This window comes from Pithys albifrons, chromosome 2 (genome assembly GCF_047495875.1).
Source record: "Pithys albifrons albifrons isolate INPA30051 chromosome 2, PitAlb_v1, whole genome shotgun sequence".
Lineage (NCBI taxonomy): Eukaryota > Metazoa > Chordata > Aves > Passeriformes > Thamnophilidae > Pithys > Pithys albifrons.
The window spans coordinates 27,407,201-27,430,759 of NC_092459.1; the positions used below are offsets into that span (position 1 = coordinate 27,407,201).

Below are 23,559 nucleotides of genomic sequence, written 5' to 3' on the forward strand. Positions count from 1 at the left end.
GCATTTGTAAACTACATAAAAAATCTGAGTTACTCTGCATAGGTAGCTTTACACACCTGTGACTATGAAGTCTCTCTGATTTGGACATGTATCATCGAATAACATCAGTAGAAGGACTTGCAATAATTGCAGCTGTGCACTGGCTTCTTTCCACTTTTCCTCCTCTTAATTCTCTTTTTGCACATTTTTTGTTGCAAGCGCTCAGGCATTCTGCCTTCCTGAGGCTTTTGGGTAAATGCTGCCCAGCAAGAGGTGTGGTTTTCTAGTGTGTTCACTGACACAAGTGAAGCAGATTACAACAAAAAAGTAACAAATGAGATAACCTCTGTGTTTTTGTGTGTGATTGGAAAATTATCACTAGATACATTAAAAAAATTAAAAGTTTATATGCTTATGTGCAATCCAGAATAGGAGAAAAGAGGAAAAGGCGTATTGAAAGGGAGTCAAGAAACAGAATGGAAAAGGGAAGACAGACTGTTGAAAAAAGCAAGAGATGACTTTAAAAGGGAAGAGTAAATAGAAGAGAAAAAAAAGAAGAACCATAGAATCACATAATATGCCAGTTGGAAGGGACCCACAAGCCAAGTCCAACCCTTAGCCCTTCACAGGACCATCCCCAAGATCACATCATGTGCAAGAGAGTATCATCCAAACACTTCTTGAACTCTGTCAGGCTTGATGCTGTGACCACTTCCCTGGAGAGCCTGTTCCAGTGCCCAACCACCCTCTGGGTGAAGAAACTTATTTCTAATATCCAACCTAAACCTTCCCTGACACAACTTCAGGCCTCAGGTCCTATCACTGGTCACCACAAAGAAGAGATCAGTGTCTGCCCATTCTCTTCCCCTCACAAGGAAGTTGTAACTGCATGAGGTCTCCCCTCAGTCTACTCTTCTCCAGGCTGAACAGACCATGTGACCTCAGCCACTCCTCACACAGCTTCCCCACCATCTTTGTTGCCCTCCTTTGGACGCTCTCTAAGAGCTTAATATATTTGGCACCTAAAACTGCACACAATATTCAAGGTCAGGCCACCCCAGTGCAGAGTAGAGCGGGACAATCCCCACCCTTGACCACCTGGTGATGCTGTGCCTGATGCCCCCCAGGACACAGTTGGCCCTCCTGGCTGCCAGGGCACTGCTGACTCAAGTTCAACTTGCTAGTGACCAGGACTCCCAGATCCCTTTCCCTGGCACTGCTTTTCAGTATCTCATTCCCCAGTCTCTATGAACATCCAGGGTTGCTCCATCTCAGGTGCAGAATCCGGCACTTCCCCTTGTTGAACTTCACATGGGTTGGTGATTGTCCAGCCCTCTCACTTGTTGAGGTCTCTGTGCAGGGCGTCCCTGCCTTCAAGGGAATCAACTGCTACTTCCTGTTTTGTGTCATCTGTAGACTTGTTTAGTATCCCTTCCAGTCCTGCATCCAAATCATTTATGAAGATGTTGCAGAGCGCAGAGCCTAAGATGGAGCGGTGTGGAACCCAACTAGTGACAGGTCACCAGTCTGATGTTACCCCATTCACTATTACCCTCTGTGCTTGACCTGTGAGCCCATTGCTCATCCACCACATGATGTGTTTACCCAGCTGTGGGCTGGACAGTTTTTCCAGAAGGGTCCTGTGAGAGGCAGTATCAAGGGCTTTCCTGAAATCCCAAAAGATGACATCATCTGGCTTCCCTTGGTCATCTAGGTGGGTTATCTTGTCATTAAAGGAAATCAAGTTTATTAAGCAGTACTTTCCTCTCATGAAGTCGTGCTGGCTGTGATCTATCACAGGGTTGTTTTTCAGTTGTTTTTCAATACTTCCCAGAATGATCTTCTTCATACCGGCCAGCACTGGAATGAGAGTGACGGGCCTATAGTTTCCAGGGTCCTGCTTCTTTCCCTTCTTGAAAACTGGGACATTAGCCAGCTTCCAGTCAGCTGGGACCTCTCCAGATTCCCAACACTGCTCAAAAATAATCATGAAAGATTTTGAGATGACATCAGCCTACTCTTTGAGGAGTCTGGGATTAATCCCATCAGGCCCCATAGGTTTGTAGGGATCCAGCTGGAGCAGCAGATCTTGCACAAGTTCGAGGTCAACTGAGAGTTGATGATACTTGCAGTCATGGTCCTTCAGCTCAGGATACTGAGACCCCCTTGGTCTGTCATCTGTGTTGAAGACAGAGGCAAAGAAAGAGTTAGACACCTCTGCCTTGTCTCTGTCCCTGTCTGTCAGGTGACCATCCTCATCCTGTAATGGACTGATGATACTTCTATACAGCCTATTGCCATAAACATGTTTGAAAAAACCCCTTTAATTATCCCCCATATTTCTGTCCAGGTTCAACTCCAGCTGAACTTCGGCCCCACAGATTTTCTCCCTAGAGTGGTAGGCAGCAGCTCTGAATTCTTCCAATGTCACTTCACCTTGCTTCCACTGGTCATACACCTTCTTTTTTTGACTTTTTTCAAGAGAAAATCTCCGCTTAACCAAGTCAGTCTTCTGCCTCCCCTGCTTGACTTCCAGCATTTGGGAATTGCCTGCTCCTGTGTCCTTAGGAGGTGATGTTTGAAATGTGGCCAACACGACAGACCCCCACACCTGCAAAAACATTTTCCCAGGGCATCTTTCTTACTAATTCCGTGAGCAGCCTGAAGTCTGCTCTCCTCATGTCCAGAGCTGAGTCTTTACTGTTTTTTCCTTCTCCCAGCAGAGATTTTGAGCACAATCACTTTGTGGTCACTGTGGCCAGCACAACCACAAATTCTCACTTGGCTCCTGAAATCCATGCTGTTGACAAGCAGCAGATCAAGGACAGCATCCTTCTGAGTCAGCTCCCTTAGGACCTGTTCCATAAAGCTGTCATCCAGGTTTTTTTAGGAGTCCTCTGGCCCAGGTTGGACCAGGTATGTGGTGCTCCCAGTTGATTTCTGGCAAGTTGAAGTCCCCCATAAGGAAAACAGCAGTTGACTTGAAGTGTTCCTTAGTTCCTGAAAGAATATGTTGATGTCAGCGTCCTGACTGGGAGGTCTATAGCAGACTCCCACAATGACATCTGCATTATTTGTTTGGCTCTTGATTCTTAACCAGAGGCTCCCAACTGTGCCGGTGGCAACTGTGAGCTCCATACATTCTAAAACTTCTGTTACACACAGTGCCACCCCTCCACCTCTTCTGCCCTGCCTATCCCTCCTGAAGAGCCTGACACCATCCAACAGGACACTTCAGTCACAGGAATCATCCCACCAGGTTTCATTTATGCCAATGATGTCAAATCTCTGGGACTGGTCCAAAGATTTGAGCTCCACTTGTTTCTCATGCTGTGTGCGTTGGTGTAGAAATATTTCAGATATGGTACTTGGTAGCCAACACCTCATGAAATAGATTGAGGGATCCTCTAAGTGTGTGTTTTCTCAAGAAGCAAGGCTACCAGCCCCTCACAAAAGGATTAAGAAGAAGTGAGTGAATGGGGTATAATGGCTAAATAACCTGTTTTCACAGAAATCAGAAATGGGTAGAGCCTTGCAGGAAGAAGGTAGTAGAAAGAAATTAAATTTTCCCTTCTAAATTTCAAACATTCAGTTTAGTCATTTGAATCAATCTGACCTGAGTGAAGTGGGAGTTTTTTTCTTTCTCCCCCATCCCCACCCTATTGCCTAGATTAAAATGTAGTAGTACTAGCTGGCAAGGTAAAAGCCTGAAGATTCTGCCACTGCTCTGTGCTATCTATCCCTGATCTGCTTCCCTCCATGTCCTTCACCCTTCTTCTGGACTTATGTCTGAGTTCCCCTGACTGCTTCCAAAAGTCTTCATTGTATGTAGCTATGTACCAAATGAAGATCTTTTTTGATCTTCTCATTCTGTGCTTAATCACTTCTTAAAGTTATGTGACAATTTGTTGCATCTATGATCACCCTTAAGAGGAATTGAACTAACCTTTAAATAAAGAATACAGAACAATTTACAATCCTAGTAATCAACATAAATACATTTTAAATGGCTTGTTTGTTTCTTTGATGTCAAGCAATCTAATTGAGTTTGATTTCCTAATAGAGGTATATATCAGGAATGTTATATCATCCATATATGCTATGGTTAGCAAATTCAAGCTCAAATTCACAGAGCTCAGAAAGAAATTACAGGGAGAGGTGGGGAGCAGGCATATATTTACAAGTTTTTTTAACAGCATGGCCTCTGTTGAAACTAAAGGGTCTGAGGGTCGCAAGCTATTCTAATTGTATCACCCTGCTTAGTTTTTATTCTGCAGCCAAGGAAACTGTCAAGTAGTGAGGCTTATTTAAGCAGAGTTCTCATGTTCAGGATTTGAATAGACCAGTTTTGGTGCACAGTATGTTTCAGCAGGCAGTACCACTTCAGAGTTCACAGCTGTTTCTGGGAGTGTTTCTGAAGCATGTTTCCAGCCCCTGCCCCATACCATGCACACAGCATTTGTACACCTGCTAACTCTGCCCCTCGTTGTGAAAACCACATGAATTCCATAAATTAGCAATAGTTCAAGTAGTGGATTCCCAGTCTGGATCATCAAGGTGTCCTGGCACCAAGGTGTGCAGAGACTCATCTCCACAACCCAGCACAGGTACTGATTCAAGAATTTATGTGCTTTAGCCACGTGGGATGTGGCTCTCTTGTGTACTGCAGCCTTCACCACTGTGGCTCTGCCTGTAAGCTGAAGTTTAGTGTCCAGAATCTGTCACAATACTTTTTTGTGAACTGCTGGGACCTTAAGGTTTCTAATTTTTCTTGCAGAGAGTACTGAGTACAGCTTAAGTCACTGAATGTGCTTCTTGGACACTTTAGGTATTTTGAAAGCTGCAGAGCAGAGATTAAGTGTTGGGAACGTTTTTCAATTGTTATGTACTACAGTGTGAGTTCAGTCCTGAACTCAGTTTTTGGCTCATTAAAAAAAGATCAGTTGCTTTTAAGCTGAGGTTTGCTTTTTGCAGATTCATTTAGCAATTTACTTCCTTCATTTATTTTGTACTTACATACATACATTTCTCTGAAATATTATATTTGAAATGCACCTCATAATATGCATTTTTTCAGAAATTTTCCCTATAGAAGTCCAACAAAGCTTTTAACACTGGTACTTTTACCCATATTTAATGATTTATCTTTGTTTATAAATTAAGAATGAGAATTGTTCATTAATAGAAACTATATCTGGAAATAAACTAGGTTTGGTATTTAATAAATACCCTGATACATATCTGTGCATAATTCTGCTGCTTTTTTTAAGCCTTTTTATGCTTTTGAAAGAGCTTTTTTTTTTTTACCACGTACAGGTACTGAAAATTCTTATATCGAAAAGTACTTCTGTTAGTAACAGCTGAAGTAAAATGCACAGCAGTGTAAAAGAAGTAAAAGATTTCTGTTGAATAACTGAAGAGGTTCAGGTCTGTTTCTAACATGCCAACTTTTGTAAGTTCAGTGACTTCTTGTGTCTAATAGAGCGGCCAATAAATGTTCTTAGAAAGAACATAGTTGTTTTCATTACAAATTCCACCCATTAAATTATAGAATTAGAAGTTCTTAAGTTGTTGTTAAGTGAAAGGCATATGAAAATTCTAAAAATAGACAAGATTCAGTAGTAGTCAGTTAATTAATTATTGTGTTGGGAAAAATATTCAGCTATAGTTCTGCTGTCACAGGTCTTAGGGGATGCTACAGGGAATCCGTGACACTACATTGCCTTTACTCCTTTCGTCTTTTAAAACTCCAATTCCATTAATATTCTCATGAATTAAGGGAATCCTGTTGTAACTGTACTAGACACATAATTTTGTTTCAAATAATATTTGGCCTGTAATGAATGTAACCAAAGCAGATTTTATTCTTTAAGCATTCTGGCTAATATTTTCAGTAACTTTTAGGACAAGCTTTTAATTTTGATATCCAATCAAAACAGGTGTGATGGCAAGTGCGTGTCTGAATGTTAAGGAGATTCTCTACAGATGTAAAAAGGGAATACTTTAATATATTCTTTTACCCATGGTTACATAGCTGAATTTTAAACAGTCTGCAAATCTCTCCCTGAACCATATAACTACCTGGCTTGCTAGACAAATATTTTAAGCAATTCTACAACTGAATTCAATGATTTGTACTCACAACTAGATGCCCTAAATCATGCCACAAAGATGCTTGCTGGCACAAACTAGAAGTCAGTTGTAAAGGAATAGCAATAAATATTTCTCTAAAATAAATTTCAAAATTACTTTAAACCTCTCATAAATGTGTTACAAAATGAAAGAAACAACTGCAGATATATTTAGTAGTGGAGTCAATATAGAGAGATGGAAGTAACTGTTGTTGGGATGAGGAATTGGTTATCAAACTTCAAAGATAAAATGGTGTATGCTTCAGGAAGCCTGGCTTTCTTTCAGAGTACGTGGTATGGAGCTCACAGTGCTAAATTCTTGCCTGATTTAAATTTGTGCAAATGACTTGAATCAACTGCACATACATTCAATACATAAAGCTCAAACCCAATAGTTTCTTAACTGTTTAGTTCTGTTCTTCCATAAGGAGAATAAAAAGAATGGAGAGCTATATTAACGCAGTATGTTTTCAGTTGAGAAGTGTAAGGAGTTACCAGCACGCAGATGATAGTGAATCAGGTGTGAGAGGACTGGATTGACAACATAGCACACAGAGGGAAAAAGAGAGATAACAGATTTCTCCCATTTTGAAAGTTTCGTGATTAGAATGTAGTCTAGATTTTGAGAGTTAACAGACAGAAATATAAGTTATGAAGGAAGGGGTCAAGATACTAAATAGAGAACTCGTTCAGTGTCAGTTCCAGTGAAAACATTTGGAACAATTTTGCACTGGCTGGTGGCACAATCTGACTGGGAACAACAACGCAAGACAGTTTAGCTTACTAAGATTATGAAATTTTATTTAAAATGTGTCAGTGTAAAGTGGCTTTACTTTGTTTCTGATTAGTAAAGAGAGTTTAGATGTCCTATCCATCTACGGTTACTGTCAGCTTGGGAAACAAAATCAGTAGCCTTTCACTTTGGCAGGACAAGATTGCATATCTAAAGGGTTTTCTTCAAGCTCATTATTTTGATTTGTGTTTCAAATCATACTTAATCATTGATAGGCATTCATTTGAGAATTGATGCTATGTGCCACAAATTTGAGTCTGCTCACACCCTAAGTATCTAAGCCAACTATTGATTCTAAGTCGTGCTCCCAAAATGTATAATATAGTTAAGTAAATCTTTTAGAGACAATTGGCATATTCAAATCTAATTTATGCACACATTAGATCTCTTAAGTGCATAATGATGCACAAAATTCAATGGGAATATAAAATGTCAGCAAGTTGCAAACATTTAGATGATGTATACTCACATTTATGGAGTATTCTTTTTAGCCTAAGTTGTGAGCCAAGTATCGGTGACTGAAAGTGATTAGTAGAGCATTTTTAAGAGAAAAAATATGGACGTAAAAAGGCATTAGGAAAGAGATAAAATCAATAATGTCTTAAAAAAACCCCAAAACAGTAAACACCTTTATAAAAACCTGTTATCACAGAAAATAAATATAAACCAATGCTGAAATTATATGTCTCACTTTTTATTTATAATGGAGAATAAATACCAGAAAAGGAATAGCACTTTATGCACAACAGTGACAGGAGAACAGATGACTGTAAGAAGTTCATTAACATATGAGATTGAATATTAAGCATTCAAGAAATTAAATTCATAAAATCACAGAATCATGTCACTTGGAAGACAATTCCACAGCTCATCTAGACTTCTGATCAAAGGGGTCCTGTTAAAGCAGGTTGCTTAGGTCCATGTCAAGTTCTGAATAGCCCCAAGGCTGGAAACTCCACATCCTTTCTTGGCAACCTGATCCGGTGCTTGGTCAAACTCATGTCCTGGAAGAGCCATTAAATTTTAGTAACTGTGGGGCAAGAGTGACAAGTATAATACTTATTCTCAGGAGAATGAGGATATATTTGTAAATATCTGTGGAGTAAGTGTTCAGAATATAACAGCTGACCTGGCACCCTACATATCTATGAAAGAAGACCCTCCATAAACTCTGTTCATGAAGATGTTGATGATATACTACTAACACAAGCAAGAAGGACATGCTGTCTTTGAGATGAAAAGAATTTCTGACTTCAGTAAGCCTACAAATGCTCATTTCTGAAAAGATATAGATGATGGAAAATACACTGGATGGATTGAGAAAAATAAATGTGGTACAGATTTCTTGAAAAGATTGATGCTGGCAACTATGATGCCATAAATATTATCTAGATGCCTTGTAAAGCAATGAAATAAATATTCTATCATTAATAGCTGCAAAAAGAGAGACATGAACAGTAGTCAGTGAGACTTTAGAAGAGCTGTATCTCATCAGTCAAATTTCATTGCTTGTTTTGATGCAATTACAAAATTAATGGGCAATAAGAAGGAAATACTTTGTATACATTTGGATTCTAGTGAAGCATTTGATACGGTGTCTTACGAATTTTCAGTTTTAAAATTTAATTAAGTACTGCCTTCAATAAGATCATGACTATTCAGGCTGTAAACTGCCTAAATAAGTACAAAAAATAGAAATAATAAACAGCAGCGTATTAGGAAGAGGAATCTAAAAGAGTTGACATTTGTTAGCAAGAGTTGGCAAGAGTTATATTTGTTTAATGTCTACATTAGTAGTCTGGAAGAAAAAGAAAAGAGCACACTAATGAAATCTGAAGATGATATTAAATTTGAAGAAGTGTGCACATAATTAAAGAAAAAAGATGAAGTGGAATTTGAGAAATTACAGATGTGGTAAAACTGAAAAATGCTATCCATCTTACAAATATGAAAGCCTGTTCCCTTGAGATAATATCTGGAACACTGGTGTGTTGAAAGATATTGGTATGTGTAAGACAAGAAAGCAGGTAAATTCAGAAGATTTCATGGTATGTTATCATTGGTACATATAAAAATGATTTTATGGGACTGTAACAAGAGTTTCTCCCTATGTGCGTGAAAACAAGTTTCAATTCAGGTGATGCAACTAGGCTAGAAGACATATTGTAAAACTCGATGCATGGGCAAGAGAGAGTAATTAAGGAGGCTAAAAGGAAAGATGTGCAAGCAGTAACTAAAACAGAACAGAGTTCAGCTGGTTCACTGAGAAGTCTTCAAATTAAAGGATGATTGAACATACTCAGGGCAAACTGTTCACATTTTATGTATCTTCCAGTGATAAAACTATTCTGTGTGTAGACATTGCCTAAGACATTTTATGGTTATAGAGACTGTTCTTTTGTTGTTCTTAGAAAACCTGGAATCTCAAAAAAGTTTATTCTAATTGAAATTTTAACAAGCTAATCAAAAGACAGATATCTCTCCTTAGTTCAGTTAAAATGCTACCAACATTCACAAACCAAAAACTTCAATAGCAATACAGGTAAAATTCTACAAAAGTTTCCCACTATCTGCCCCTTTTCTCTGGTATTGTACTACCTGTACAATATTCCTCTGTGTCCTAAGTTGATGCTGTCTATATTCCTCAAGCAGAACAGGGGGGAAGGGTTGCAATGCTATAGCAGCATCCTGGGGCCTTAACAGGAAAAGTGCAATGTTCAGGGTGGAGGCTGCTGCTTCCTTGCTGTTGAGTGTGCTTGGTTTTATTTTTATATGTGTTTTAACACAGTCTGCTTGCATGCCCTTTCTTTCCTTTGCTTCCCAATCAACCAGTCCTCTGTTAGTTCCCCTGCTGGCTTTGCTTGATTTACAAAGCCACAAGCATGTAGTGACCACTGATTGACTGTGATTTATTGTAATTATGTTTTGTGCCTGCATTAGCTGCAGTTTGTGTTTCTTGTGTGGGACCTCAAGTCTTATGCTGTGTCTCTACTCTCCCACATTGCATTTTATTCTGCAATCAGAAAGTTCAGTTCACATACAGAATAACTACTTGCCTCTACTGTAAACTAAAGATAAGCTAAGACACATTTAGGCTGCTATATAGCACAACTGTAACAAATACAACAAATACTTTGTGAAATTTCTGTGAATAGTATAGAGAGACCAGTCCCGAGTCCTTACACTGCCAGGTTAACACAAACCCTGTGGCCTTTTCTAATAATGGCACATTTGCTGAAAAATACCATTGCCATAAAACTTGGCCTTCCATACTTGAGCCTAACACTTTGCACCCACAGTCACCAGGTATATGCTGCTTGTTTGCTCTGCCTGGCAAAGGAAATGACAGCACTTCTCAGAGAGCTTTCTTTGCTTTGAGTAAGATGTAGTTACTGATGTTATGCTGTCAGTTCCATAAATATATCTGCCTTATATTTAAAAAAAAAAGAGAGATGTCGTTATAATGGTGCTTCATAAAATCCACATCATAAAGAACAGTTAGCTGCCACTTTATTAAGAAAAAAAAACTAAAGGCAAAAGAAAAATTGAGACATTACTGGCCTCTGAGTGTAGAGATGTTTCTATCCATCTAATTCAGTAAGTCTAATGCTACTATCTGAAAGGAAAACAACTTTCATGAACTCTGAAGACAACCATGTTTTCTCCTGACACTCCTAAGTATCATTTATGATCTGATACTTAATAGGACTTGGCTCTTCACCTCTTTTTTCAATCCCATGCACTATCTAGTCAACTTGTGGATTTTTTAAAATACAAATCATGAGTTGCAAAAGTGATAGAGAAAAATAAATGGCCACATATACAATCTCATTCTTGTCCATCATACGTCTGTCAGTTTGATTATATTAGCCTTATTTCAGTTGATAGATACACTTTGGTCAAAAAGAATAATTCCAGAACATATTTGTGTGAGAGTTTTTTTTCATTTCACAATGTAGCTCATATTAGTTCATGTTAGTCTTGTAATTGTTGAAGTATTGTTGCAAGTGGTAATAGCTAGGAATCATTTAATGTATGAATGCAAGTGATCATTGCCATCTTTTCACAAGAAAATGTGGCTTTAGGATAACAAACAGATATGGTTCCATGTAAGTTTTGAACAGAGAAAAATACTGGGTTTAATTTTCAGCTAAAAAAACCCTCATGCTTTTTTCAAAGGTGAACATTTTCCTTGACACATCTGTGTGACTAAGGAAAGCCCATTGATGAAAATTATTGAAGTGGAAAGATTTTACTACAAAAAAGAAGGCAAATACCAGAATATCTCACTAATGAAAAATCCCTAAGAATAATAATTTCTTTCTAATATGCACTCCTAACATGCTCTTTCTTCCTCCGAGTTGATCACACTGCATCTTTCTGGCTATAAGTGGTTGAGTTACATGGGAAGCCAACATCTCTACAGTTCAGTCAGATACATATCTTGTGGTCCTATTCAGTCAGAATTCATTGGAATTGAATCAGTCCTTTTATTAATTAACTCGCCATAAATAGGAAGCTTGTATCGCTTCTTCCTTAGAGCACTGTTAGAAGTGTTCTCCTAGGAGAGTGTTGTAAAATTTTGGAAAATTACTTTTCTTTCTTGTTCTACATGCTTAATGCTTCCAGCTATCAAATACTGGAGTGTAATAATGAAGCGTCCAACAGAGAACTGGACTTTTTGAGCATCTCAATATATTTAAAAATAAGAAGTTAGTGATCATAAAAATGTAAAATCTTACATACAGAGAGGGGGAAAAAAAGGCAATTAATTTGTTTTAAATCTATATCATTAAAAGAAAAACACAGAATCATTTGTCTCTCCATTTCAAGTGAGAGTCTTCCAAAACTGTTGAAACCACCAAGGAAACATTAAAACAAAAAAAATCTTTTATCTCATAAAGCATTTTTGGTGCTGGTGGAGAGAATGACATAAATTTCATACCTTTCTCCCAAAGCTGTTTGAAGACATAATTGTATTTATTTTGCTTCTGACTATTGTCCTGAAAATACTTTGAAAGAGATGGAGAACACACACTTTCAGAACAGATTTGTTGCTTTCACTGATAAGAAGAGTGGAATATAACCTGTAACATATTTTAGGTAAATAGTAATTGGCATAATGAACACAGTTTAGAATAGACCATATAATTTGAAATCCAAGTGAAAGACTTGCTACAGAAAAATGATTTTGTGTATTTTTACCTTATATCTTCTTGAATTAAAGGTAATTCTTTAAGCCCCTCTGCCTCTCCTCTTCTTGACTGTTATAGTATTTATTTGCAAGCCACTGCCATCATTGTCCTTACCCTTGTGAGCTCATCAGATTAACCGCTATATCGAAATAGTATTTTACAATTCTCTTCTAAGGCATGTGGCAGTGTGCAAAATACCAGCTCATAATGAACCAAACCTGAGATCACAGCAACACGATGTTTTTCACTGCTTTGCAAAAGTATTTTCTCAAGCTGTAGTATATTTCTCTGTGTATGTTTGTGTGCATGTGCATATTTCTACATAAGGTGAACAAATATTGCAGTACTTATGGCAGGCAATGCAGTCCTCAGCAGCATGGCACAAGAACAGTAAGTCAGAGAAGTAGGCAAGTAAATCTGTGAGGAACATCAGTGAAGAAACATTTCCAGGGTACGCGTCACAGGGACATTTTAAGGAAGGTAATCCTGCAGCATGTGGGGTTAAAGATAGTATGGTCCCATAGAAGAGGTCCCATGGAGCTTGCTTAGACTAAGGCTTACATATTCTTGTACTCTGCATACTCCATACTGATTAGAACAGGTACACTGTAAAATTAGGTTGTCACATTATCTATATCAGTGACACATACAGTTGGTTTGAGTTTTCACTGAGGATTGACTTCTATACGAAATGAAAAGGCATTGGAGCATAGAAAGCTACACATCATCTTCACTGTAGTGAATGTGATGTACAGGGTATTGGACATGTAAAGGAATAAAAGATAAGACCCAAAATAAAAATGTTAACCAAATGTAAAATACTGAGAGATTTTCCTTTGTAAAAAGTTTTGAAATGTTCCCAGTTTCATTTACATGGTTCAGGAAATCATATCACATGTAGGGAATTATCCACATTTGCTGTATGAGGGTATAGAAACTGGGAAAGCATTTAAACTAAACCTATCCAAAAGACATGGATTTCCCCCTAAATCAGTATAGGTTAGGCTTGAGTCTAACCTGCACTTCAAATTCAAACATTATAGGGAAGGTTGAAATGTATGGAAAATTGCCAGATGTAGAACACCATGTATTTAATAATGACACATACCTGAAAAGCAAAGCTAAAGCTTTCTATCCTGGGAAAAAAAGAATAGTAGTGAAGAACTACCAAAACAAAAGTAATTCCAATTAAAAAGATTACTATAACACCAGTGGTATCAGTAATTTTCTGTATATGTTGGAAGTCTAAAAAGTAAGATGCAAGAATTGAATTCCAAGTTTCTGCATGGTAAATATGTCTCAAATTTGATGAGAGAAAGGTAATTAGTGAGGTAATGTAATCTTGGGGTTCACTATTACCTTAAAATATAAGGTGGTTTAAGTTTGTATTGAAATGTAGCATAGGATCTCTATGAAATAAACTTTCATGCCTGAATAGAAAGAACATGACAGTGAAGTTATATTGTCAATTAACCAAATGAGATGGTGGCAGTGGCTCTGGAGTGCTGTGAGTAGCTAGAAATACTGCAAAGACAGAAAACATAACAATAATGGAAGATTAGGAGGCACTTAATGAAATTATCAGGTAAGAGGTTTAAAATAAACAAAGCACTTTTTCACTTAGTGTGTAATTAAATTGTGAAGCTGAGTGTGCTGGATGTTCTGGAAGCCAAAATCTAAATGGCTTCCAAAACCTCATAGGCACGTTCGCTGATGGCAGGTGTATAAATGCTATTAACTACAGTGGGTCCATATGAAATCTTCAAGTCAGAAAGTCCCCAAGTTCCTGACACCGCCAAGGATAGCCAGAGATGTATCACTGTAGGCTTGCGTTGTTCCCATGCTCTCTTCTACATCAGAAGCAATGCTGAGCTAAATTAAATTTTCTGCCCCATTGTTGTAGTGTCGTGTCCAAAGTTATCTGAGATTCCTTTCAGAGTGATTTCTGTCTGCACTATTTTATCTTTTTCTTTTACTTCAAAATTACTTTATCTTAATAACAAACAAACAAACAGACTCTAGTGGAGATATCCCACTATGGTAATAGTGACTTTTATTTGATTCTAATGACATGAAAGTATTGGTAAAAAAACTGATTCTTTGATTATTTAGTTTTTGAGTGAGAAAAGTGGTAGTTCGATTTGAAGGGAGGGAAGCTGATCTGCAAACTTTTTAACCATTTAACCCCCAGCATAGCAAAGGTCTGTTCCATTTCCTGTGATAGCCAGTGAAGCAGTTTGTGTTGTTAGGGGTCGTCTTTAGTTTTTCCAGAGTTGAGAACTGAGTGAGGGGAGTGTTGTGCCCCATTATTGTGCATTCTTCCAACAAGACAATAACTATCAAGATGGAAAGATACTTTCTAAACCTCGATGAAATACATATCCTAATTGTAGCACCAGAGCTTAATTCACTGCTATGCTCTGGCTGTGCTGCATTGTGGCAGCAATGGAGAACATCTGTGAGCCCAGCTGCATAATACAGTCAGATCTGTGCAAAGCAGGTGGAGTGAATCTCATGTGGTTTGCCCTGAGTAGAGAATATTTGCATTTTTAAAGTGTTGAAGAGCAACTTTAGCTTTTTGAATGAAGATACTGTGTTTGGCTACAGACCTCTGCAGAACAGAAGTACACTTACTTCTGCGTCAGGTACAGGCAAGGTTGTTGGCCCTACTCTCAGGGATGGATGGATGGAAACCACTCTGTTTTCTAAAGATATCAAATTTTATCAAGAAGAGATCACTCCAAATTTTATCTCAAAACCTGTAACAGTGACTGCACTCCTGCTATCCAACCCTATGTATCTTGTGCATTTCAGAAAGCAACACAACTGGGAGTTAACTCCACCATGGACAGCATGGTATGAGTTAGCCTAAGAAATGCCTGACTAATTACTCTGCTTATGTGAGTGTGATTATTGTAGGGGGAAAGTAATTCTCGTGCACAATGATGTGGGCAAGTAGGAGACTACATTATACCCTGTTAAATTTGTCAGCATGGTTATGCTACATGTACACATCACGAGTTGCTTCAACTGTAAATGTTTTTTGACAGAGAATGTGGTGAATTCCCTTGAAATCATTTTAAATTTGGCTTATGCTGGTTTAAATGTTCCCAAAGCTATTAAAGGCTAACCTAAAATCAAGACAACTCATGCTGAATTCTGTAAATCTTAAAAATACACCCTCTAGTAAGAATTTATCAAAGTAATTTAGAAACTGATACGATATTTGTGTAAAATCTTTTTTGATAACTAGACAACTAAAAAAAAAATAAAAGAGGGGTTAACAAATATAAACATTTGTTGTTGCAGAACTGTTCATAACATATTTTGACCAAATCATTTCCTCGGTGTCCCAACTACAAGGTGTAGTCTTGTATTATTATGCCCTCCCTCAAACCTCTTTGTGCAGCCTCCTACCTAAATCAATAGTCAGTAGCTCCTGTAGAATCATAGAATCATAGAATCATAGAATCGATTGGGTTGGAAAAGACCTCCAAGATCATCGAGTCCAACCCTTGGTCCAACTCTAGCTCATTTACTAGATCATGGCACCCAGCGCCACGTCCAATCTGCATTTAAAGATCTCTAGGGATGGTGAATCCACCACCTCTCCGGGCAGCCCATTCCAATGCCTGATTACTCTCTCTGTAAAAAATTTTTTTCTGATATCCAACTTAAATTTCCCCTGGCAGAGCTTAAGCCCATGCCCCCTTGTTCTATTGCTGAGTGCCTGGGAGAAGAGACCAGCCCCCACCTGGCTATAACTTCCCTTCAGGTAGTTATAGACAGTGATGAGGTCACCTCTGAGCCTCCTCTTCTCCAGGCTAAACAACCCCAGCTCCCTCAGCCTCTCCCCATAGGACTTGTGCTCCAGTCCCTTCACCAGCCTTGTTGCTCTTCTCTGGACCCGCTCCAGCATCTCAATATCCTTTCTGAACTGAGGGGCCCAGAACTGAACACAGTACTCAAGGTGTGGCCTCACCAATGCAGAGTACAGGGGAAGGATCACTTCCCTGGTCCTGCTGGCCACGCTATTTTTGATACAGGACAGGATCCCATTGGCCTTCTTGGCCACCTGGGCACACTGTTGACTCATGTTGAGCTTCCTGTCAATTAGTACTCCAAGGTCCTTTTCTGCCTGGCTGCTCTCCAGCCACTCTGTGCCCAGCCTGTAGCGCTGCAGGGGGTTGTTGTAGCCAAAGTGCAGGACCCGGCACTTGGCCTTGTTGAACTTCATCCCATTGGAATCAGCCCATCTCTCAAGTCTATCCAGATCCCTCTGCAGAGCCCTCCTGCCTTCCAGCAGGTCGACACTCCCTCCCAACTTGGTGTCATCAGCAAATTTGCTGATGATGGACTCAATCCCCTCATCTAAATCATCAATAAAGATGTTAAACAGGACTGGACCCAACACAGACCCCTGGGGAACACCACTGGTGACTGGCCGCCAGCTGGATGCAGCTCCGTTCACCAGCACTCTCTGGGCCCGACCCTCCAGCCAGCTCTTAATCCAGGAGAGGCTACACTTGTCTAAGCCATGGGCTACCAGCTTTTTCAGGAGTATATTATGGGAGACAGTGTCAAAGGCCTTGCTGAAGTCCAGATAGACCACATCCACAGCCTTCCCCTCATCCACCAGGTGGGTCACCTGATCGTAGAAAGAGATCAGGTTGGTCAGACAGGACCTGCCCCTCCTAAACCCATGCTGGCTGGGTCTAATCCCTTGTCCACCCTGAAGGTGCTGTGTGATTGCACTCAGGATGAACTGCTCCATAACCCTGCCAGGCACAGAGGTCAGGCTGACAGGCCTGTAGTTGCCAGGGTCCTGCTTGCAGCCCTTTTTGTGGATTGGGGTGACATTCGCCAACCTCCAATCATCTGGGACCTCCCCAGAGAGCCAGGACTGTTGGAAGATGATGGAGAGCGGTTTGGCAAGCTCTTCTGCCAGCTCCTTCATCACCCTGGGATGGATCCCATCTGGTCCCATAGACTTGTTAGGATCCAGCTGGCTCAGTAAGTCGGTCACTATTTCCTCCTGGAATACAGGAGGGGTATTCAGCTCCCTCTCCCTGTCTACCAGCTCCAGAGGCCAGTTGTCTTGAGGGCCACCTGTCTTACTGGTGAAAACTGAGGCAAAGTAGGTGTTAAGTACCTCAGCCTTCTCCTCATCTTCCTTAACTATATTTCCCTCCAAGTCCAACAGAGAATGGAGGTTTTCCTTGCCCCTCTTTTTGTTATTAATGTATTTATAAAAGGACTTTTTGTTATCCCTAACTGAAATAGCCAAATTTACTTCAAATTCCACTTTTCTTTCCCTAATTTTTTTCCTGCATGACCTAGCTCTATCTGTAAATTCTTCATAAGTAGCCAGCCCTTTTTTCCATAGTCTGTAAACTTTCTTTTTATCCCTGATTTCTTGCAGAATCTCCCTATTTAACCAAGCTGGCTGTCTTCCCCTCCGGCTGGCCTTTCGGCACACTGGGACAGCCTGTTGCTGTGCATTCAAAATCTCCCTCTTAAAACATGTCCATCCCTCCTGGACCCCCTTACCTTTAAGGGTTGTTTCCCAGGGTATGCTCTGAATCAGTTCTTTGAATAGGCCAAAATCTGCTCTCCGAAAGTCCAAGGTAGAGGTTTTAATGGTGACTCTCCTTACATCCCTGAGGACTGAAAATTCTATTATTTCATGGTCACTATGCCCCAGGCGGCCTCCAACCACTACATCATCTACCAGCCCCTCTCTGTTTGTAAATAGTAGGTCTAGCAGGGCCTTCCCCCTGGTAGGCTCATTTACCAGTTGATGAAGGAAATTGTCCTCTATACACTCCAGGAACCTCCTTGACTGCCTCTTCTCTGCAGTATGAAGCTCCCAGCAGATATCTGGCAGGTTAAAGTCACCCACAAGAACAAGGGCTGGAGATTTTGAGACATCTGCCAGCTGCTTGTAGAATAATTCATCCCCTTCATCATCCTGGTTGGGTGGTCTGTAACAGACACCCACAAGGGTGTCAGCCTTGTTGGCCTTGCCCCTGATTCTGGCCCACAGGCACTCAACCTTGTCACTGCTGACCTCAACTTCAACAGAGTCAAGAGACTCTCTAACATATAAAGCCACCCCTCCACCTCTCCTTCCCTGCCTGTCCTTTCTGAAGAGCTTGTAGCCCCCCATAGCAGCACTCCAGTCATGTGATTCATCCCACCACGTTTCTGTGACAGCAACTATGTCATAGTTTTCCTGCTGCACTATGGCTTCCAGCTCCTCTTGTTTGTTTCCCATACTGCGTGCATTGGTGTACATGCACTTCAGCTGGGCCATTGATTTCATTCTCAACTCAGGCTCTATGCTCTTAGGCCTGTCTCTGGAGAGCCCAGTTGACGTCCCTTCCCCCTTCAAACCTAGTTTAAAGCCCTCCTAACTAACCCTGCCAACTTATGGGCTACAGTTCTTTTGCCCTCCCTAGATAAATGAAGCCCATCTGCTTTGATGAGACTGGGCAACACGGAGTTCGCGCCATGATCAAAAAACCCAAAATTTTGACGATAGCACCATCCCCTAAGCCACCTGTTGGTAAGCTGGGCTTTCCTAAACCTCTCCTCATTCATCCCAGCTAGCACAGGAACTGAGGCAATTACTACCTGTGCTCCTGTCCCCTGAAGAGATCGTGTCAGTGCCTTGAAATCTTTTTTAATTACTCTGGTACTCCTTTTATTAATGTCATCACTTCCAACCTGGACAACCAACAGTGGGTAATAGTCTGAGGGTTGGATAAGTTTAGGAAGTTTTTTGGTAATATCCCTCACCCTGGCCCCAGGAAGGCAGCAAACTTCCCTGTGGGACGGGTCTGGCCGACATATAGGGCCCTCAGTTCCTCTCAGAAGGGAGTCACCTATTACAACAACCCTTCTCTTTTTTCTCTTACCTGTAGTCGTAACCCGTCCGGTAGGCTGGGGGTAACCAGAAGATCTTGTAGATAGATCCTCCTCCTGACTGTCCTCCAACAGACTGCCCGAGTCCAGGGCCATATACCTGTTTTTTAAGGGCACCCTGGCAGGTGAAAGGGGTCGAGAGGGGGTGTTTTTGCCTCTCTGACCAGGCACCTGTTTCCATTCATCCCCAACCCTATGGTTTGTTCCGTCTGCCTGATGGCAGGAGGGGCTGGGCTTCACCACCTCCTGCTGGGCTTCCTTAGGGGTGGAAAGGGTGTGACTCCACCAGTCAATTTCCCTTTCACTCTCCCTTATGTTTCTGAGCCTATCAACCTCTTCCTTTAGCTCTGCCACCAGACCCAGCAAATCGTTCACCTGCTCACATCGTATGCAGGCACTTCTCATACTGTCCTCTGGTAGTAGGTCCAGGCTCAGACAGTCTATGCAGCCGGAGGCCTGAGTGGCTGCATCCTTTTTAGAGGGTTCTGTCTGTATTGACACCCCTCTACTGGTGACAGGAGCAACAGCTTTCATTTTTCTGGGAGGCATGACTGCCTTAAGCTGGGGGGAAAGGTAGAAAGAGACAAAGAACATGACAAAGATCTTGCCATTTCACAGGAGCAGAAAAATTGTCTCAGACTCATGATTTCTGTTTCCTGGTTCTTCTATAGCCCTGAATGGAGACATCAGAGAGATCAAATGTATACTTTCATTTTCATTCACTGTCTGTTTCATTTGGGTCACAGTGTGGTTATAACTAGGAAATTGAGTGTAGTCTCAAAGGTAAGAAAGCTACAGTATATGCATTCCAAGCATAGAAGAAAAAAGTCCGACTGCAAGAAAACATGGGTAAAGTGCTGCAGCAATGTCTAAAGAGAGGTTATGCTCCTAGAAAGCCATCTTTCTGTTATGAAACAACAGATCACAGAAGGACAAAATACAGCTTGTGTGAATTTGTCATTACAAGTTTGTATCTTTACATATGGATATCTTTAAACTGTGCTATTTCCCTATGGACAGAAAGTGAAGTAGCTTGCTCTTTTTGCTTTTGTGTGAAGGAAACCTCTGTATCCTCTGTAGAGAGTACATCACTGTCAGAAAGTTGGATTCTTCTGCATTGAGTCTGAAGTCTGCAGATTCCCAGTACTGAAAGAGCCACTTTGTCAATGGATGAAATTGCAGCCAGTCACAGTGAAATGATAGCCAATTACAGCTTTAAGTTAGATGCATCATAATGTTACTTAAACATATTGTAAAACTACAGTGTATCAGTGTTGTTTCCCTCCGAAGTGTTGAACTGCAATGTCAAGGTATTGATTATTTTGTTATATTGTTGCACTGTGTTTCACACAATCTTTCTCATATTGGAAAAAGGCTCAGAAATCCCCGTGGTTTAAAAAAACAAGCAAACAAAAAAACCCAACCCGTCCCCCCTGAAAAACCCAAAGCAACTTTGGCCACAACAACCCCATGCAGTGCTACAGGCTGGGCACAGAGTGTCTGGAGAGCAGCCAGGCAGAAAGGGACCTTGGAGTACTAATTGACAGGAAGCTCAACATAAGCCAACAGTGTGCCCAGGTAGCCAAGAAGGCCAATGGGATCCTGTCCTGTATCAAAAATAGCATGGCCAGAAGGACCAGGGAAGTGATCCTTCCCCTGCACTCTGCGTTGATGAGGCCACACCTTGAGTACTGTGTTCAGTTCTGGGCCCCACAGTTCAGAAAGGATATTGAGGTGCTGGAGCGAGTCCAGAGAAGAGCAACAAGGCTGGTAAAGGGACTGGAGCACAAGCCCTATGGGGAGAGGCTGAGGGAGCTGGGGTTGTTTAGCCTGGAGAAGAGGAGGCTCAGAGGTGACCTCATCACTGTCTATAACTACCTGAAGGGAAGTTACAGCCAGGTGGGGGTTGGTCTCTTCTCCCAGGCACTCAGCAATAGGACAAGGGGGCACAGGCTCAAACTCTGCCAGGGGAAATTTAAGTTGGATATCGGGAAAAAATTCTTTACAGAGAGAGTAATCAGGCATTGGAATGGGCTGCCCAGAGAGGTGGTGGATTCACCATCCCTGGAGGTTTTTAAACTGAGATTGGACCTGACACTGAGTGCCATGATCTGGTAAATGGACTGGAGTTGGACCAAGGGTTGGACTTGATGATCTCAGAGGCCTTTTCCAACCCAATCGATTCTATTCTGTGATTCTATGAAAACAAAAACAAACAAAAATAAGCCAAAACCAAAACCAACCAACCAACCAAACAAAAAAACCCCAAAACCAAAATAGAACAAAAACACTCCCACAAAATGGTGATTAAATTATGACCATTAATACATTTTGAGGATGGAGAAAGAGAAGAGAGCTAGCTATGTAAATGGAAAAGGCAAAAAATTTTGTTTGAAGCTATAAACAACGCTTACTGAACTGAATGGCATGGAAATGGGGATATGATCTCAGTGGCGGTGTTGGTACAGCTCTGTTTCATACCTATGATTAAAGATTCACGAGAGAATGGATTATAAGCCTCCCCCTTCTAATGTGGGAAATTACCTACCTCCTAAATTCTAGGCAAAAATGCCTGTGAAACATTCCTGTTCTCTATCTCACTGATGGCTGATATATTTTATTTCAGCCTGAGGCACTAAGAGGTTTTGTGCCATAATTCCCTTTCAGAAGAGTAAGGCACTCTGTTGAGAAGTAGGGCATATGAATTCAAATTCCTCCAGAAATACAGAGAAATGGGACCCAAGGCCTTCTCTATGCTATGGCAGTGCTTTAACCCAGGGGATAGGAAAAAAGAGAACTACATCTCTTTGACCCAATTTTTTGTGAATTTCCTCTATGCTACTCCTTCCAGACAGATCTGCTCAGCAAGTTCAACCTGCATTTGTAAATAGTTTCAGGGTATTTTCATTCGCACTACAGCATAAAAAGGAAAAATAATGTTCATATTAATCTAAGTTCTTATCTCCAAGCATCATTAATCACAGCCTACCTCTCTGCTTATTTCACAAACTGTGCAGACACTATAGTAATAGCCACATGAGAAAAGTCTACTTGAAGTTAATTGAGTGTTTGTATAGCTTTCGGTGTTCTAAGACTTTTACTTTATTACATATAATTTTGGTCAGCTCGCTAATAGGAAAATATGCTGGAGCTGGAGATGATCCAGGAAACCTCAATATAGTTAAAAGATTTAGAGACTAATGAAAAAGGTGAAGAACAGTGTGTGATATTTTTTCTCAAACACTCTCAGTGTACTATATTTTAATTTGGTCAGCTGTTTCTGTTCCTCAGTCACAATCCTCTTTATATAAATCATGGTGGATCTTTGGTAGGAACCTCCTATACATTGGAGAGAGACTGTATGTAGTAGTTCTACAGAATCTATCCTTAGTAACAGTTTCAATTTTATTTTATTAAGTTACTTTGAAATCACTTATATTTCACTTTTCCTGTGACTATTTCTTTTCTTCTGCTAGCACTGGAATAGTCCAATGACTTCATCACCTCTAAGCTGTTGATCTGTCTGACATCTGATTCAACCTGTTCACAGTCATCTAGAGTGCTCCAAAATAGATCAGAGAGATTCATTGCCTACTTCTCTGATACAAAATGTCTGAAAGAATAACACTTTTCCCCAGTCAACAAGCAAGTTAATTTTTTAATTAAGCAAGGAGAAATTTTTTTAATAATAATAAAAAAAATATTCTCTTGAACAGCAAAATGGTGGCAAAATACTTACAAAATATGGTTTATGTAAATAGAACTCTCCATGATGGGACCATGGCTCAATAAGGTCTCCTGTGCACTGCTTCTCTAGCTAAGTTAGGTGCCTAAGTTAGTCACCTTTCATCAGAAGTTAACTGGAGTCCTAATTAAAAAAAAAAAATTAAAAGATATATATACCACAAAAGAACATCTTTTTAAAAATTAATTCTCATTTCAGCACATTAATTCATTACACCAATGTGTCTAATTGGGTATTTACAGACACAGATTGGAAGGTTACTGCTGACAGCTTTGGAATTTTGCTAAGCTCTTCTGTTGCCTTGCTATACATTTTTCAGTTCTCTTTACAACAAGTTTGAGAAAGGTAGGATTTGTATTTGCACTTCAGAAATTCTGCAAATTTCAATTTTTCAGTCAAAAGAATTCTTGAAAATCCAGATTGTATGTCTGCACTAAAATTGGGGAAAATTAAATTATTATTAGCTTATTCCTTCAGAATCCTGTTTAGGTGGCCAGGAAATGCTAGACAAACGGGCAGGAGCAAAAAAGAAGTAGGAATCAACATCGGTAAATCTTCAAATGCATCTTCAACTGAGTGAAACACCACTTTCATGTCACTCAAAAGCCAACAGAAACAGAATTAGTGAAATCTGAGTACCTAACTCCTTGTAGGAATAACTTGGTGGTCAAGCATATGATTCTGGTATAAATATATGACAATCGTGGACTTCAGAGGGGTCAGGCCTATGTTTTGTCTTCATAGCCCAATTCTCCATGGACTTTTAAAATTAAATTAAATTATACTCTT

At 40.2% G+C, this 23,559-nt stretch overlaps 1 protein-coding gene across 8 annotated transcripts in view; it reads left to right on the forward strand.

Moving 5' to 3' along the window:
• The window catches only part of ADGRB3 (adhesion G protein-coupled receptor B3), a 478,263-nt gene that overhangs the window by 316,900 nt on the left and 137,804 nt on the right, over window positions 1-23,559 (forward strand). The window lies entirely within an intron of this gene.